This window comes from Centrocercus urophasianus, unplaced genomic scaffold, assembly GCF_019232065.1.
Source record: "Centrocercus urophasianus isolate 14NV4802_14NV808 unplaced genomic scaffold, USGS_Curo_1.0 seq_30, whole genome shotgun sequence".
In the NCBI taxonomy this organism is placed as follows: Eukaryota; Metazoa; Chordata; class Aves; order Galliformes; family Phasianidae; genus Centrocercus; species Centrocercus urophasianus.
In genome coordinates this window covers 8174467-8187001 of record NW_024884867.1, presented here as the reverse complement: position 1 = coordinate 8187001, position 12535 = coordinate 8174467, and the positions used below count along the sequence as shown (strand labels likewise).

The following is a 12535-nucleotide window of genomic DNA, read 5'->3' as shown; positions in this document are numbered from 1 at the left end:
CTGCCCCCAGCAGAGCATGCGACTGAAATTCCCACAATCCCTGCAGTTTACAGCACAGCTGGTAAAACATTTGTGCACGTCAGAGAGACCCTGATCTGGTTCCCACCATGGCCAAGCACCCTGGGTGATGCTGGGAGGTGCCACCCAGCCATGTGTGAACGCCTTGGTGCTTTCCTCCCAAATTCCCCATCCCTTTTCTTAGGGCACCAGGGTCTACTCTTGCCTCCTTCATTAAGGACACGAGCTGGGCAACGTGGAGTTGCCACCAGGAGGCATAGTATGCACAGGGTGAAAACCACGTCCTGCCCATGGTGGGTCCCCTAACTGCAGATAAAGAGATTAGACACTCTGCACTGATAAAGATAAAAACCTCAAATGAAGGTGGCTACCCAGCAAAACACAACAGCTGATACCAGAGCATGATTACCCACTGCAGGCAATCAGAGATGGTGAACAACACAGAAACACAATGAGAGCAAACCAGAGCAAGGCAAACACAGAGTGCTGTTGAGGCACTGGGAGCTGATGCTTGGCCAACCCCATACCCATGCACCATCCTCCCACAGCAATCAAAGAATCAAAACCTGTCTGTCCATCAGGAAAGGTGCTGCACCCACCTTTGGCTGGCAGAAGAATCAAAGACACTCTTCCCTTCCCATAATTCATCAAAAGAATTTGTAAAATTCAAGAGAATCTGTTATGCTTAGAACACCCAGAATCTTACTTATTTTCAACATAATTTCTTTTCAAAGCATTTAACAGGGTGAAACTAAGATTTTCCCAAGTATCACCATTTTCAAAAATTATGATGTATCACATTCACTATCATCTGTCACACTGTGCTTTGGGATGGAGTTTACTGTGAGTGACAGAATGTGGCAGATCAGGAACATGCAGGTGTGTGACAAACAAAATCAGTGTAATCACAAGTCTCAGAAAATTGCTTTTAATGTTATGTTTATACGTGTAATTCCATTAAATTACTTGGGCAGGATATAGATGGATTTCACTTTATACAACTGCCTAGAAATCCTAAAATTGCACGTATAATTACTATACAGTTATGATGCAGACTGCAAAGACGTGTCAAGTAGAAAGATGACACTAAAAATGCTGGTAATAAAACAACATTCAGTTGTTGCAAATCAATGATGGGAAACGGTTTCATATGTACTTAAAGAGTTGAGCAGGTGAATGTATTCTCTTCCAGATAGGGACATAAGTATTACCCACTTCAAATATTTTACTCACCTTGACCCTTAAACTTTAATGGAAAGATTTTCAGGGTAGTCGGTAATGAATTACTCGATTGACCTCTGTTAAGAGCTCTAGAAATCACCCCAAGCCTCTTGCTAACAGCATGAAGTGCCTGCTGAGAGGATCAAGAAGTTGATAACGGGATACAGAGCGTTTAATTGCTGGTCACTAGTTCAAACCTCGCGTAAAGCAGGGATGGCCAGGAGTCATTGCCACGGAATGCAGTTTGGCTCCTGATGCGAAAGGAGATGTGGAAAGAGCTATGAATCTTCCCCTCCTCAGCAGAGCCCATAACGTAAATGTCCCTGCCACATTCAGTGCTATATGGTCCCTTACCATCAGTAATGGGGACACTGCTACAGGTAATTGTCCATGGGCAGAGCATGGGGGGCTGCTCTGCACTGCTTCTGTCCCAACCTCAGGCAGCCCCTCATCTAGACAGAGTGGAACCTTTAGCAAAAAATCAGGGGGAGGAAAATACATTTGTAACTAAAAATAAAATGCTATTTCATTTGGTGACTGTGTAATAGTGATTTTATACAGTGCCGTTAAAAGTAAAATTCAGATAGGAGGAACTGCTGACTGCTGCTAAACTGCAGAATTTTTACGTTCTTTGAGGCAGGAACATGTCAATCTTTTATATGTCTGCAAAACGCCATGAACATCTATGGCACTGTATAAATCACAAAGAGAACGATGCAAGCAAACAGAAGTTATGGGATCTTATCTCTTCGGCAGATTTTGCCCTATGGATAAGGTAGCTTACAAAGCAATAATGAAATACTATCAGCAAAATAAAGTTTTAGTGGCTTTTTATTCTTAACAGCATTTTGCTAGCACCCTGTCAATAGAAGCAGAGCTTCAACTGGGACCAAAAAGTTCTGATTTGCATATGTTATCATGCAAAATGAGATTTTATTCTACTCTTGCCTTCAGAAACACTGAGCCATGCATAAGATCACATCACCAAAATTAAAACAATTTATTGTACTGGAAGTCTCTTCTGTTAGTTTTGGCCAAGTTCCCAGTTCAAGTGATTAGTGAAACCACAGAAATACTAATTAGCAGTGCAGGGATCCTCAGAACTTCCAGTGTTTGTGTTCACGGTGTATTAGCAAGTAGACTGACCATGTTCATCTTACAATTACTGACTGCTCCATCACTAATTGTCGAGACAAGAAATCAAATCACTAGCAGAAGACAGATGACTTAGGGCTGACCATGTGGAAGCCTGCCCTACCACAGCATGCAGTCCAGCTGGGCTAATGCAAGAGCCCTCCTCAGCATCACCAATGTGCAAAAATCCCCTGCACATTCATTAACTCATCCTAAGGAGTTTTTTTCAGTGTACTCTCTTTGCTTTCTTGTCTTTTGAATCTCATGAAATTTTCATAATTTTTTCATAACGAGAAGAATCTTGCTTTTGTCTTTAGATTCGAGATGAATTCTTTTATTAAATCACACCAGGAGTCTGTGACTTACTGAATAAGCATTTGAGGATACACGATAAAAACTGCAAGACTTGTCAATATGCATCACCAATACTACTTAATAAGGCTATGCATCACAATTGATTCCTCCACAGCACTTCGAGAACTTAGAGAGGAGTTCAACCACTGGCCCAAGGTCAGGTGCAGACCATGGACCCATTCAATCCTGATCAACTCCCCAACACTTTGGTTTCTGAACAGCCATTGTTATACAAGACACCATTTTGACCAGAAGTGAACTTAGATTTTCATCCAGAGACCCAATTAAAGCCATCTAAAAGACGATTAAGTCGGGTACAGTGTGTACAAATGAGTGATCTGCCCCAGTCTTTTGGGGCGCGTTTTGACTCCAGTATTACACCAATCCAGCACCAAGCATATTATTTGCAATGCTGACAACTGAACAAAACTTTCAAAGGCAAAACATAGAAAGCAGCTATGAAGGGAAATGGGTCTTTCCTCGCCTCATCAGATGAAAAGTGCATTGGCAGCTCCACAGAAGATATCCAAAACTCTAATTAAAATGTTCTTCCTAGAGCAGGCCCTAACCCTGCCATATCCCAACTGCAGCACACACTTCATATTCCAGAAGGCATCTCCCACATAATAGTTTAGCAACCTACACTGTTGCCTGGAATAGAAAAGTACATCAGACTTGAGCAATTAAGTTTTTCTGTGCTACATAAGCTGGAGAAGAACCACACAAAGAAAATAGCACAGAAAATGAACCGATGGATTACAGGCATCAGCACTTGCAGATAAAGGAGTAGTTTCTTTCCCTCATTCAGTAATATATTTGGAGGAATAAGGCTCGTGCTGACAAAGAAAAATGTAACAGGCAGGACTACAAATAAACATGCATTTAGCATTCATTTCATCACAGAGAGCTCCAAGTTCAATTTAGGATTCACATTCTACCTCTGTCACAGAGATATCCTACAGTTTAGGGTATGGAAACATTTGAAATGAATTTTATTTGAAATAGGGAGACAGGTGTCATTAAGGAAGGTCATGCATGCCGAAAACATTTTATTTCTGTATTTAAGCGTGAGGTCTTACTGCAAAAAAATAACAGGATAAAGCTTAAATTTGGGCTTTTGTGCATTAACACGCTTTGTTAAAAAGTTCCTGATGTACAGAACTGAAAGATATGAGAATCAACAACTCATGGCAGGAACGCAGAAGCACACTTGCAGTGTGCAGCAGACTGTCGTTCCATCATGGCTGCAGCAGCACTACAGCTCACATCGCCACCTCAGTTCTGCTGATCTCTGCAGAGGGAAGAAGTCCAGCAGACATCCTCTCATCAGAAGAGGTGAATATAAGTGAGGACTAACTGACAGCCCAACCAAAAGCTCCAGGAATTCACTGGATCATGAGGCATGAGCGCAAATTGTCCCACTGCAGGTGGTCAACTCCTTATTCCATTCAACTAGTTGAATGAAATCCTGCCCCCGGCCACCCGGTTCTCCAGCTTGTTACAATACTTACTATATTTTTAAAAAGTAGAGAATTTGTACTGTAAACCACAAGGAATGGAGCTCCAGTGCCTTTAAGAATTTGTGCTAAGGATAAACACACAAATGGCTGAGCACCTCCAAACCAATGCAAGTCCGCTGGTACTTTCAGCTCCTACATATGATGTGTTTTTTTAGTTCCTCCACTAGGGATCTTTTGGAACACACAGAAGTTCACCTGGCCTAGGGCAACAGCGTGCTTAAAACCTGAATATTAGAAAAGTTGAGTGAATTATACACTGGGAAACAGGAGGGAGCTGCGGTGCTGTGCTTGACCCATTCTGCTACGGTGTCAAACCTCTATAAAAGAAAAGGGCAGTTTCTGCATCCATCCAAGAACTGCCACCCATGCTCTGATCCCTCACGTGCTGTGATGTGGATGACATTTATTCAGCTGAATAAGGGAGGAAGTGGCAAATTTCCAACATCACTGAACACCAAGCAACCCTTAGTCCAGCTGAACACAGAGCAACTATCCAATTACTGGATTTCAAAGGAGATCAGCAACCCCTCAAAAATGATACAAAAAAGTGAAATCAAGGTGTGCAAACCAGCATAGACATCTGCTCTTTGCTGTGTGAATTTCAAAGGACTGCAGAATTCTAAAATACCCCAGCTCTCATGGTAGACCCTTTCTGAAAGGCTCTGGAAGGAAATTCTCTTCTAGAGCGTGTTTCTAGGGCAAAAGTCTCAAGGTGTTGCTCATTAATTAAAAAACAGTTTTCATTATTAAAGCAGTCGCAGTCAATATGTCCCATACTCATCCTGAACATTTTTATTTTCTTCTTAAAAATTATTATCTACTTTTTTTTATGGCAAGGCTCGGGAGTGACAGATGATCCATCAGATTATCTACTGATTTTTAATGACAGCATTTTGCATTCATTATTCCCTACTTAAATCACTCTTTTTAAAAGAGGAGTAACTTATTTCCTACTCCTGTCAGCAGAGAAATTAAAGAGTACACCATTAAGAAGAGTGCTTATCTAACAAAAAGATCCACCAGTCAGATGTAGAAAAGCAGCATGGCTGAAAACTGCCCAGCAGGGAGAGCAAAAATACCTCTGCTGCCCGCTCACCGCTCAGACCGATAACTTCTGGAGTCAAAACTCCACACTAAAAAATCCTAAGAGAACAACCTAAATTTCTTTTTGATGGCACAATGCTGAGCACACCCTTTTTTAAAGAGTTGAAGCACTCTATTTGGGTGGGTGATGCCAACCCAAAGAGCTGCATCACCTCTGCGGTTACCTCAGAGGACCAGGGGATTTGCAACAGTGACAAGTCTTCATTTACAGATTCATCGCACCGGTGAACGTTCAAGGGCTCTTAGCTTTCATCTGGTTTCATGTTCTCCTCAAACAAAACACTGAGGTTTGATTAAAAAATAAAAAATCATACACTGACACTCAGCTTACTTTCTCTTTTTGCAAGAGTTACATTGTGGGTTTCAAAAATAATCTTTTCAAGTTATAAACATGGGTGAGGAATATCAATGGGAAAATGACTGAAAAATTCAAACTAAAGCAAGAACTAATTCATGCAAACTTAATGCTGGGATATTATATAATTTATTTGGCACGGATGATTCAAATAAATCAAAGTAACAAACTTAATATTTGCCAGTACTTAAATAGTTGCCTAGCAACATCACCTCCTAACAATAAAATGAGTTCAATTTTTGGCCAGACGCCTAATAAATGAGTTGTTAGCTTTGGTACTTTCATGCACTGGCTGTTAAGTAAGCAAGTCAACACACACTGCATGGAATTCCTATGTGTGCAGGAGGCTCTGCTACAAGTCAAGCTCGTAAGCCGGAAAGGTGCGAATTAAACATGCCACACATACCAGCTCTCCAATTTCATACACATTCAGTAATTTTTTCCAGTCCTATTATATCAAGGAACAATCCAATTATGGCTCTTAAATCTCTGTGTACAGTTGCCAAAAATAAATCCCTTAATAACATTTCTAATATGCTCAGGAACATTTCTGTGCGACAGAAGAGTTCAATTTCCAATTTCAACAATATTTTCAGGTGTGACACACTAATGCCTCTTATTATACATAGTGTGTCTTACCATCAAGACCTGTATTTTCCACACAGAGCTCTCCCTAATTGCTGACTCCAAGTAGCTCCTTTATCACTGTAACAGGCATCAACAGAACCAAGTTAGGTACTTAAGAGCAAGCAGTTACTTAAGTGGCACTCTTCTGAATCTAGACTTCAGTTTGCCAGAAGAACAGGTTGTATTACTGGGAGTATGTGCCTAAGTACAATATTTACAGAAGAACCAGGTCACGTTTGTGGGTAATGGTTTCGACCATGTGTTCTCCATCCCTCTCCACTAAGCTCACTGAAACTTTCCTATCAGCAAGGATGGACCTTCTGTGGTAACTCACATGCAGTAATTCAAACAACCATGAAAACAAACAGACTGGCAGAGCCTCAGAGAAGCCCACTGACTCTTGACTATGTCATACTCCCTTTGGCAACTAATATGGAAAAGCCATGCAAGCACCAACGGATGAATAACAATTTGAAGTCATTCACTCATCAGCATGCATTAGGTATTTGCTCCCAGCCTTCCTGCTATATTCTCTCAGCCCTAATTATGCAGACTATCCTACCCTGAAATTAAACTTTCCCAACTGTTACATTAAGATTTGCATCTAGGAATGATATACCCAAAATGAAGTTAATTAGGTCAAATTCAAAAACAAGACTCATTTCAGAATGATTAGGCTCATCTTTCAGAGGAAATATCACTCAAAATATGCACTGAATCAGGTTTTGTGGAACACATGGGTGAAGAGGTTATTGAAGCCACTTGGTATATTTGTTGTTGAACTGAGAAAACCAAAGTATCATTGAGTTGCACATACATATATATTTTTTGCTATTTAACCCAGATAATATACAAAAATCAAAGACACGTATTAAGAAATGGCTTCCATTGGCTTACACCTTCTGAACTGCCAATATACATATATGGAGATCAAAATTGAAAGGGCCGAAATTAAAAGCTCAGTGTTTGTCTGTCAAACCACTTCTAGAACGAGGAAACAGACTAAAAAAAGCCTTAAGCCTCAGACACAGCTGTGACCTATCGAGTCTTCCACATCATTTTCAAGCCCCTGTACCACGTCATCTTAAACCACTGAATACAGGTGAATACTGTTGAGTTCTTCCAAAAAGAAGTTTCCCACTTTCCAGATTTTCCAGACAACTGTCAAAATCCCTTGCTGTACTGCTCGACGGGTTTTTCCAGTTATCAAAGATGCATTTGTTCAAAAAGATTTCCTTGGGCCATAATAAAAGTACTGCACCAGCACAGCACGGCTGCCTTAAGAAGAGCCACTACTTTCTTGGATGCATGAACCACAGTAAAGAAGCAATTATCCAGACTAGCAGTAAGTAATCCCTCTGACCCGTCTCTTCTGGGGACTTTACCAGAGCAGCAGTGAGTTTAACTAAGATAGAGGAAGAAACAGCCATCTGAAAAAGCCGGCTGGCCAGGAGAGGAATCATGTGGTTATCAGGCTATTAGGCTCCCAACAGGAGATGGACAGACAATTTCATTGTTCTTAGCCTTGAACGAAAAGAAGAAGAAGAAAAAAAAAAGAAAATATTCTCCTGAAATGATACATTTCCATTTGATCCTAAAACTGCAGCTTTCTACACTAAGTGGTCCTTCCTACTGCTGTTAATTGTCTATTATTTTTTATGTCCTCTTTAAGCTACTGCGAGGTGTCAGCGCTTTTATCTCAGTGAAACATTTCCAAGCCTGCTTGGATTCTTTCATACAAAAAGGCACACATGTAAAGAATAAAGGTTAGTTAAAATTCTTCTTATCGGGTTTTCTGTGTGACACCATTGAGTCATTTGTGTTTGAAAATGTGTGTGGATGCTTCTCAGTGGAACACTCTTTACACAAAGCAGAGCAGACTCCATCACTCATAATAGAGGTCGCAACCTTAAAACCAGTACGTTGAAGATAAAAATTCTCTTCATCAATGGCTCAAGAGACAGTGCAGTCTTGGGGTCTGGCCAAGGCCAGAGAATGAACTCCTACAGGATCTACAGGCCACCCTCACTCCACATTCAAAGCACATTTCTTTGCCCATGACACTTCTGACCTAAGCAAAGCAGCAAGTGCATAAGAATAGCAGAGGAACACCCAAGGCAGTACACTGCACCGCACAGTCTGTGACTTCTGCCCACACCTTCACCTCCTCTTTTCCTTTTCAAGCAAAACCTTCCTTTCTCAAAGACCCAAGGCTGCTGTGATGGATGCAGTGCCCAAGGACAGGAGCTCACACTCTTTCTGCCTCTCCTACCTCGGTCCAGGGCCAAGCTTTAAAAACAAAACCAAACGATACAATATTTTTGCTCAGTTCATCAGCTCCAATAACACAGATTTACTTTAAATAAATACATGCCCATATCTTAACTGACAGCCAATTTCACATCTTTTTTTTCTTTTTTTTTTTTTCTCCTGAGATTTCAAGTTCAAAGGGCATTCCCAAGTGCAAAAAAAAGAAGTGAATTATTTCAAAAGAGCGGGCTCTATTTGCATACCTATAAATACATGAAATAACTGCTTTCCCTGATTTAAAGATACATATGTACAAAGATACATAGCACACGCTATGGTTATAATTTTTTAAAGTCATTTAAATTATTTGAATTCTTTGAACACCTTTTAAAATGGCAGAGAAATGGAATATCATTGCAGAATATTAATTTTTTATTCAAGTTTGAAGATAGATAATGTCAAATGCCGAACAGCTGAGTTGGTCTGCATCAATTAAAAAAGATATAAATTGTCCATGCAGCAGAACAAATAGTTCTGACAGAAACTTAAAGAAACCTCTGAAGCTTCCAGCTTCCCTATTTCTGCCTTCTGAGCGTCCCTCACGCAAGTTTAATTTATGCAGTGATGGATATTCTGAGAGATGGAAGCTGCATTATTGACACGGAGATAAAATAACCCCTGAGTGAGAAGAACAGGTTTGGTCACTTTATGCTCAGCCTGCAGGTGAAATCAATTTCAGTAACTTCGCCAGTTAGCTTAAATACAACCTTTCTGATTAAAGGACTACTTTGACATGGAATTAGATTCCCCCTCAGCTAATAATCCAATAAAATATAATGACAGTTTTCCTGAGTGAGGAGAACGACGTCTCTTATACTCCCTTCCAAAGGAGAGCGGCCACTTCTCAGCCTCAACTTTTGAGTCTGTCCGCCTCGTTCCTGTGAGCCAAAGGTCAGGTCACACCAAGGTGCCGTCCTTCAGCTTTCCAGCAAAGTAGAAACCCAGCACCATGAAACATTTTGCTTTGTGGGGCCTTTCAAATGAGAACACCAGCAGTCTGAAATAACCCAATCCTAAAACAAGCAGGATCACAGGCAAAGTTCCTGCTATACCATGCCTCTGGATATCACTGCAAAGTTATGGGGCACAGCAGCTTGCAATAATTCAACATGTCACCCTACTGCACAGGGTAAGATGCCAGTCCTTCACACATACAGCTGTTCTGCATGGACAGCTGGGAGCTCCTGATTCTTTTCTAAGCCTGCCAGCCCTGACTTCCTCTGCTCCTTGCAAAACGCACTCTGCACTCTGCACAGAAATCCATTAAGGTTTTTTCCTATGAACCTTTTCCCAGCTGCAGGCATCATCCAGGAGTGTGCTTGAAGTAGAAGCTGTATCTTTTTGAAGCAACAAACTTCTGATCCAACTAAGTCTCCCACAATGAGATTCATGGAGTTCCGCCCCCAGCACAGAATAAGCACCGAGGACAACCCATCTCCTTGCTGAATGAGCTCCCAAAAAGCTCCTTTGAGATGACAGCAATGGGGGCAAAGCAAGGCTCTGCACGGAGCAGAATAGGTGCATGCAATATACTTGTGTATATTTAAAATAAATCTTTTTATACCCTTTGTTCAACTACATTATCAAAAGAGGTTTTAAATACAAGCCTCTGGGACAACTAAAGAGGTGAATTTATGAATGTATTCCTAACAAAACACACTCTGCAAAGCTTTAATCTGTGAATTGTGACAAGCTTGGACAAAATGGATTTTTAATAGAATATAATGTAAACTGCCTGAAACATTGTGATAAGGATTATTTTTTTTAAAAGTAATGCACAGAAAAGGCACGATGCACTCCACATGAAAGGAGGAAAGGTCTTAATTTAAACCATTTTAATGAACACTCAATTTGCGTAGGGAAATGTGAGAAACGGAGATGAAAACCTCATGATAACGATAACATTGCAGAGGGGAGAAGGAGAAGATTAGGAAAGTAAGCAAGTTCGAAAAGGCTCCCACCGATAACAGCGGCTGAAGGGAATGGAGAAGGGATTGCCACCACATTGCAGCCCAACAGGGCAGTTCTCCTTGCAGCAGGGAATGCTGCAGGCTCTTACTGGGGTCATGCACTGGGGAGGAGGGAGCAGCCCAAGTGCAAGCAGTGGACAGACAGACATCAGCAGTGCAGCAGAGACACGGCAGGATGGTTCTCGTTTTCACCAAACCTCTGCTCACATATAAACTGCCCTTAAAAAGCTCCCTGAGTTTCTCACAGGCAGTTTTGCCACACTGACCTCAGCAGCAGCAAGTTCAAGCCTCTGCTTGTTTACACAAAGCATCAGAATCCCTACGAAACACTTAACATTCTCCAAAAGAAACGAGAGGGCCACCGCTATGACCAAAAAGGCAAATTAAAGTAAAGATCAAAGCTAAATATTTACTCTAAGCACTACAGTATTTGCAAATCTGGAAGCGATCTTTCAGCAGTTTCCATTTGCATACTTTAATTAATCCAAAAATATTAAAACTAATCTCACAAAGGAAAGGGTCAAAGTATTAATTAACTCGAGATTCCTTGCTTTTGTGCAATTTAACAGTTCAATACAAAGCAAAAATCAGTTTTAATAAAAAGTAAGTTACTGTGACAGGTATAATTCCATGGATTAGTGAAACCACGTACAAGGCAGTAAGTTTCAGAACCTTGCCTGTTCTTTTTTAACCTTAAAAAAAAAAAACTGTTGCATTAGGTAGAAAGTCTCCTCTGTCCCACCAAACCATCTTCAGTCTTCCTCTTGCCTCAGCATTTCACACCGGGGCCAGCGCTGCACCCCCAACCCCAAAGCCACCATACCATGAGCTTCCCACCACCAGTGGGTCCAAGGCATTGGAAGAGTAAGGAAATGTAGTTGAAAGACAAAGGATTTGGTGACAAAGCTTATTCTAGCCGCCAGAGCCCTGCTTCACCACTGCAGGAGCTCATGGAACACCAGCAAAAAAAATAAAGAATGAGAGGCAGCCACAATTTGCAACATCACAAATTCAGACTTGCAACTGCGATAAATGGAAACAAGAGGGAAATCTTTATTGCTGATGTTGTTTGTTTTTCAGTGGGCAGGAAAGGCATGAAGCAGGTAACAAACTAAAGTGTTTCTGTGACTTTTAATGCCAGAAAACTCTGCATCACTTAAGAGACTAAACGCATAGGAACCGCCTCCCCTCGCTTTGTGCGTTTGCAAAGCAAATGCCCACATCCCACTCAGTCACCTCCACTCTCCATCCTTACTGAAGAGAAATAGGAGCTTTCAGTTTGCCATGCACAAGGCCTGTTTTACACATTCACCAGTTTTCCTTTCTGTCACTGAAAAGTGAACCCAAGGTAAATAGCTCTCACCTCAGCACTCATACTGCAGGTACCCAGAACTCCTTTGCTCCCCAAATACAGCTCCAGAAGTTCAACAGAGCAGAACTACACTTTGCATGCCAAACCTTTGGCAGTAATCCTCCTAGCTCTAAACAAAGAGCTTTCAGGAAGAATGGGTGCAGAAGGCTCCTCAAATCAGAGTTTTGACAAAAAGTTTTGTGCTTTTCTAATTATGATGCAATTTAATGCTAAATGTATGCACAGTGTACTCTAAATGTACAGTAACTGCACGATAATGAAGAGAAATTGCTTATATTGTCAAATACATAATTCTGACTAACAATATAAATTTCTCATTATGTTTGATATAGCTGGCGGGAGCATTACCATAACAAATGCACCCAGCATTCACTAGGCAGTTCACAGATACTCATAGGTGTTCTGCACCATTAATAAAGAACACTTAATAGCTATTACTTCTGCAGCTTTTCAAATAAAAGAGACAGCATTGTCCTATTTCGATTATTTCTCAATTATTCTCCATATTTTTCTATTCTAATCCATTTATTTATCCATTGGCTCTTTGGCA

At 40.9% G+C, this 12535-nt stretch overlaps 1 protein-coding gene across 1 annotated transcript in view; it reads right to left on the bottom strand.

The window, feature by feature from the left end:
• Positions 1-12535, bottom strand: part of TMEM132B (transmembrane protein 132B) — a 182019-nt gene that overhangs the window by 92945 nt on the left and 76539 nt on the right. The window lies entirely within an intron of this gene.